Raw genomic sequence first — 7198 nt, forward strand, 5'->3', positions numbered from 1 at the left:
TGAACTGTGATGTAACATGTGACTGGTTATGTTGAATCATGTACGATCTTGGCTTGTATGTTGGTTGAATTGAGATCCTTCATGATACTCGATGGACTACCGGATTTATATGGGCTCAAGTATGATGGTTTGACTACCTTGGTTGTTGCTATTGTACTTGTGCTCTTATAAATTGGATGGTTCTGTGACAGCTGGCATCGGAGCAAGGTTCAACATTAAACTTGTCATATGTGTATTTAAAACAAAGGTTTTATGTTATAAAAATCTAAAGTGTGCTAGTGGTCATCTCCTTTATGCCAAGTTAAGGACTTTTTGGTGGCTATTTAAGTACTAACATAGGGCTTTTTACTTTCGTCGTCCATACGGAGTGCTATTGTATGGATGCCATTCACTTGAGTGGTAATATATGGATCGAATACCTCTACTCCAAGGTAAGAAGGTAAGTTGATAAGTGGCATGACCACAAGATGTGAGCGTGCGGTCGGGGAGAGCTAGCTTTGATACGGCTGTATATGCATGCTCGCATGTGTGTATGGTGCGTATTTAATTGTGGGTAATAAATTGTTATTGGGTAGCTTTGATATGGAAGTATATGTATGGGTATACATATATAGAAGTATATAGTTGCAACCTAGAGCCCAAATTTACATTTTTGTATATATAATTGTTGGGTTGGGTTGAAATGAAATTGTTTGCAGATACACTAACAATAAAACGTGTAGCTCATTTAGTTATGATTATATTGAGAGAACGTATGTATGCCACTGCGTATGTCGTTAGGATTTATTTTTCTAAGTTTGTGAGGACGTATGGAACGAGCATACATCATGATACATCATTGATTCTTGTTATTGCATTGTTTCCCCCTTAAATGATCTTATTGTTAAGTAACTCGTTTCTATAATCACATTGTCTCACTTACTTGTAACCTTTTTCTACAGATGGCAGCCCCAGGAGCCCCTATTGCTAGCAACACCTTTTTGGCATTGTTTGGGACTCCCACCTTACTGTGGAGGGTGCTAAACTCTGTCGGGTATGCTAAACTGCCTCGCTACTTTTGGAGCGAAGTGGTAACTAAGGGACAGAGGTGGTATGACATGTGGGTCACTATCGTAGCCCATGTGGACAATCCTTAGTGGCAAGGATGGAGTGTTGAGTCAGATGGACAAACCCCTTGGGATGGTGCCCAAGTGGCCGCTTTTGAGGTTCTCAGCTAAATCTATCAGGAATTCGGTGATGAACTTGTCAATGGGCATGTTGGAACTTTCCCATGAGTGGATGCATCACAGACCACTTGGACCCTGCCAGGCGGTAATGCTTTGGTAAGAGATAGGGATGAAAGAGCAGGAAGTAGTAATGCTGTAATGAGTGCTATGTATGTAGTCATGAAGATGTTTTACTCACGCCAAGATAGCTACATCAGATGTATGCAAGAGCTCCAAAGAGCACAAGCTGCACAACGTAGGATGCAAGGACATGTGCGCATGCACTGAAGGGTAGTTAGAGCAGCCCAGAATGAAATAGGAAATTTTATGGCAGCCTTGGAAGCTCGTTAGGGGCAGTTTGTCTATGCCGTGGCAGAAAGAGATTGTAGCACCCAATTTTAAAGACAAAACCAGATACACACTATATGTGAGCCTAGGAAGTCAAATCTCACATATAGCCACAAATAAGGGTAATATCAAAAGACAATACTTATTACATAACGTATTATTAAAAGAAAATAACCTCAGAGTAAAGACAGCGGAAAGTTGACTCCAATCTTCTGGCGAAGACTCTGAATCCACAGGGACGACTGACTAGTTGACCACAAGCCTAACCCCTCCAAACCAGCAATCTGGTACCCATCCGGGATTTTTATCCAATGTATAGAAAAATAAAGTAAGCGTAAGTACATGTCGTACTTAACAATTATATCATGGGGTTCATGAGGCTCAAAAAGGCTGACACTGGTTTACTGCGATTAGCTTTAATAGTTCATCTTTTTAAGCTATTGAGTAGCAAAGGATTTATCATTCCCATAAACACATGATCAGGTAAACATGATAATGTATAGCATAAACATTGATCATTAGCATCATCATTATCCATTAGTGATCATCTCTATTCCATAAGGGTCCAAGGCCGCTTGTGTCAGTGAGCACGGCTGTTATAACAGTTTTATACTCTGTAGAGTTTGTACACGTTCACTATGAGTTGTGATTTACCCTTTCGCCCGAGGTAGCTATTCTCTTGACCCACTTCCAAGGAAGGTCGGCAGGGTTCACTATAAAGCCTTTCAAAGAATTCGTCTAACAAGTTAGGGCCGCCAGGCGTATGTGGCCCATCTCTAGGAGTGGCATGCGTGGGCATCGCAGCACGGTACACACTTCCTAGCAGCAAAGGAAACATACCCCGCACCTCAAAGGTAACCACTAACAAGCTAGAAAAGATCCTCATACTGAGCTAAAGCCAGAGCCATATGGCCCTCACAACTGTACTGTAAGTCCCGTATGATCGCTTACAGATAAGTCCTTAGGGAGAGGAATCTGAAGCATATAAACACTTCAGCCCCTGTGTCCATGTTACTAAAAAGTCATGTTTTAATGTTTATTGCATATATCATTAGTCAAGTTACAAGATCATGGTTTCAATTAAGCACTAGCAAAAACTATCCCAATGCATTGTCCCAAAGGTTTTCAAGGAACAAGATATCAAATATCTAGGATATCCTTAATGGTAACAAGGGAGACACATGCAATATGAATTAAGTGTTTAAATGTAAATAGGTAACAAGGATAGTCCCATGCTATACTTGCCTCATACACCGATCCTTCGGTAAGCTTTATTCTTCGATGTCTTTCTTCTTCTTCTGGATCACCACGTGTATCTCACCGACTAGACGTAATCATAGAACACCACACAAACATCCATACACATACATGCATAGCATACAGTCGCATCTATATTAGAACAGTACACCAATCATAGAAAAATAAGTAAAAGAGATTGATATACGATTCTACGTATCACTACGATCACACAGTCGCGAGAAGCACGCTAATCGAAACTACGGTTCAAAAGTTACAACTACCGAAAGATTTACTCAATACGTGGAAAAGAAACTATAGGCTTCGTTTATGTTAACTATATGAATTCATATACAAAAGATATTTTATAAACAATATGGATTAAATTAAGTCAATTTTAGATTTAAATTATAAAACAAAAGTAAAACAAATCATATTTTATGTATAAAATCTAGTTGCATAATCATTAATCAAGATATGATTTAAACTATGATTTTTATGAAATAGTAATATAGTAAACATCATTACTAATGCATAGATCTTGTCGTTACGAAACAAACGCAACTTGAACGGACTTTTTCGGAGTTGAAATGAATAAGTTATGATTTAATCAAGTTTTACTTTAATTAAATAATAGATTAAATCTACCCATGAATTTCAAGTGTTGAAAACAGGCCTAACAGTTGTATAAACATGTAGATAATGTAAATACGATCCTAACGCAACTCGAACGGATCAAATCGGACTTAAAACGCAAAAGTTACGCATAATATAAAATCCAGTGGCATTCCTGTAAATATTTGAACTCAAATTTGAATTAAAACAATTAAAATCTGAATTTAAATGTACTTTGGACTGGGCACACTAATTCTGGAAAATATAGGGTCCTAAATGAATAAAAACAGGACCTAAAAGAAATCATTTTGAACTGCATCGGACTGTGGGTTAATTTCTTAAAACTCCGGGGGGCTAATCTGCAAAACATGCACGGCTGACCGTGGGTTGACCCCTGGCTGCTGACCAGGCAGGCACGTGGCACTCCGCAAGTGGTGCGGTTCACCATGTGGCGTGGTGGACGCGGTGACATGGCGCCGTGGACCACGTCCACGAGTCCGTGGTGCACCGGTTACATAACTAACCGGTTGTTCTAATCTAGGCCATCTGTGCTCGATCCGATGGTGTGGAGTGAACGGGAGGAACTCCGGCGGCGGCACGGCATCTCCGACGAGGGCGCCATGGCCGGCAGCATCAGGCGCTTGGTGCTACGGTGTCCTAGTGCATCGCTCAACAAAACGGAGGCGCGGTGAGGTGAAGAAGCTCACCGCGAATCCAACAGCGGTGGTCACGGCGTCTAGAAGTCCTCAGAAGGCGCGGTCGATGGCGGCGGTGCTCTAAGGAGAGAGGGAGGGCGCGGGTGAGGTGAATCCAACCAAAACATGACCAAAAACAAAATAGGGAGGTACCTACGGGCGCGGTGGATCACGTCGGAGCTCCAGGAGACGTCGGCGACGGCGATTGAGCTCGGGAACGATGGATTCGCCGGCGGTAGTGGCGAGCTCAAACGCGGTGGGGAAAAGGGAAGAAGAAGGAGGCTTGGCTTAGGTTTTATAGGCGGTGGGGCTGTGGTAGATGGAAGGGGAGCGCAGGCGCGGGTGGATTGGGCGCTTGCCTTGTAGGAGCATCGGCGGCGGTAGCTTTCCATACACGGGCGCGCCATTACCGGGACAGAGGAAGGAAAACACGCGAAGGAGAAAGGAAGGGAAGGTGAGGCACTGACGTGTGGGCCTCGCGTCACAGCGAGAGGAAAGGAGAGGCAGCGTGTGTGGGCGGCTGACGCGTAGGGACAGCTGTCTGGCGGGGCCAGTAGGGCAGCGGGAGGGAGAGAAGCGCGTGCGGCCCAACGCATGCGGGTGCGGGTGTAGGCGTGCGGAGCAGGCCGAGCGGCTGTGCGGAGCAGTAGGCGCGCTGAGCGGGCCGCCTTGCTGGGCTGCGGTCGTGTGCGTTGTGCGCTTGGGAGGAAGCAAAAAGGAGGGCGTGGAGCAGCAGCCAAGAAGGAGCAGGCCGGTGCACGGGAGAGGGAAGAAGGGCGCGTGAGAGTGGGCCAGCGACGATCTGGGCTGAGGCCAGGAAGGGGAAGGAAGAAGAGGCCATGCCAAAACTAGGGCTGGGCTGAAAATAAAGAGAGTTTTTCAAAATCCTTTTCTAATTTCAAATTCTTTTCCAAATCCATTCTTTTCTTAATTCAAAACAAATTCTAATATGAACCGAATCACGTATAAATATGATTTAAAATTCGAACATTAATGAACCAGTTTTGGGTAAATTTCCCCCAGAATAACTTTTTAAGTTCTTTCATTTTCTAATTTTCTTTTCTTTTATTTCAAAGCCATTTTAATTTCATTTCAAAAACATTTTAACCATTTTGACTTTTCAATTAAAACAACTCAACCAAATAAAATCCAATGCAATGGCATGTATGCTCAAACATGTTACTATCTTATGATAAATTTTAAATTAATGAAAAATGTTATTTTTCCTATATTTCATGTGCACAAAAAAAATTCATAAATAAATTATTTTAGCTCTATTTCAAAAGAGGCAATTTTTAGGGTGTTACAATTCTACCCCCCTTAAGATGAATCTCATCCTCGAGATTCGGAAGACATCGGCTAAAATATGGGAATACTCCATCCGTGGATTTTCTTCACTTTCTCGTGTAGTTCCATCGTCTTGATAAAGATCCACTTTACTTTGCATATCTGTTTCTCTTACTCCAAGTAACTTGCCTAACTAATTCCAAAACTTTGATAAGTGCCTTGAACAACTCTCAGGTAACCCTAATCACTAGGCCATAATTTTCTTTCCTCATATGTTCACCATCTAACAAAGCTTCCTTATGTTCTTGGTCCGAAAGATGATCTACCATCAATCTTCAAAACACTGATGATCCTGGTGAAGTTGCTTGAACTGGGAGTACAACTCTTAATTCTTGGTGTTACTTGAACCTTCTTAGCATAATTCTCCGTTGCTAAGGGCATCGGCCATGACTTCGCTTCTCGAAGTGATAGCACTTTTCCAAGTCATAATTAATCTCATTCCATCGAGGTTATCACAAGCTCAAAGACTAACTTGGTGAAGATGTCCTATATACTCTTGTGATTCTCCTAGATATTACTTTTACCTTCCAGAAGAGGGTACTTCCATGCATCATAATGGATAACTTCAGATAACATGTTAGTTCAACCCACGCATATAAGGACACATCCCACACCTTGATAAGGTGCATCATTGTAGATACAAAGCTCTTGTCCTGATCTATCAAGCTAATACTCAGGTTTTACTTTGACCTCTTGGACTTCTTCAAACACTTGGCTGAAGTCTCTTGATCCAAACTAACTTAAAAGCTTCTCCAGTAGCTCTACCAAAATCTTGATGATCTTGGATAAAACTTTTCTTGGACTTCTAACCAAAACTCATTGAAACTCTGAGTTCTCTCTTACATCCTTGAGTACCACCACGCTTCCGCTACGCACTCTGATTTCCGCTGTGCAAACTCGAACATATGACACTTCATCTTACCAATTCTTCAACTTGGCTACCCCTTTAAGATAAGGTAAAGTAGGGGATACCAAAGTATAGCTTGCATCATCTTATGATTGAAGTCTACTGTTGTTTAGTATTTTCCTCAGGATTTGTGGTCGTCCAAAATCAGAGATATGATCCGATAAAGATAGGCAGCTCCGAAGATGGGATAGGAAAAATAGAAGAAAACCGTAACCCAACTATTTATTTCATTAATCCTTATACCTTAAACCTATGAACTAAATGAAATTGCGGGAACACCCAAAAAGATCATTGCAATCATTACAAAGATGCAAAACAAGCATAAACATAATGACAATTCATCAAAATAGTAAAGATGCACAACTCAATTATCGACTCAACTTGCGATACTATCGTTTTTATTACATAAGGGGCACAACTCCTATTTATTAAAAATGACATGATTATAGGGACATCTCTCACATGGGAGTGACACGTCATCCACTACATCAATTTCACCATATGCTTCTTTTGGGTTGGGTGTCACTGATACTTCCTAGTGATAGTTCGGTTGTGATCTGACTCTGACTACTTCCATGGTGTACTTGTTGATTCTTCTATGGGCAAGATTTAACATAATGTCCTTCCTGCTGGCAATGATAACACTTCCTCTTAGCTAGATCTTTAGTGATGTCATACTCCATAGAATTGTTGCTTAGAGTATTGTTAGCTTGCTGACTCTGTAAGTTCATCTTTGTTTGATTGGACCGCTTTTTAGCTCGCTTGATCTTTCGGGGTTGAAACTCTGTGTAGGTGATTGTCCACCCATCTATGCATACCTCATGTGGAAAGACTGGAGTAACCTT

The sequence above is a fragment of the Miscanthus floridulus genome, chromosome 2 (assembly GCF_019320115.1).
Source record: "Miscanthus floridulus cultivar M001 chromosome 2, ASM1932011v1, whole genome shotgun sequence".
NCBI classification, from domain to species: Eukaryota; Viridiplantae; Streptophyta; class Magnoliopsida; order Poales; family Poaceae; genus Miscanthus; species Miscanthus floridulus.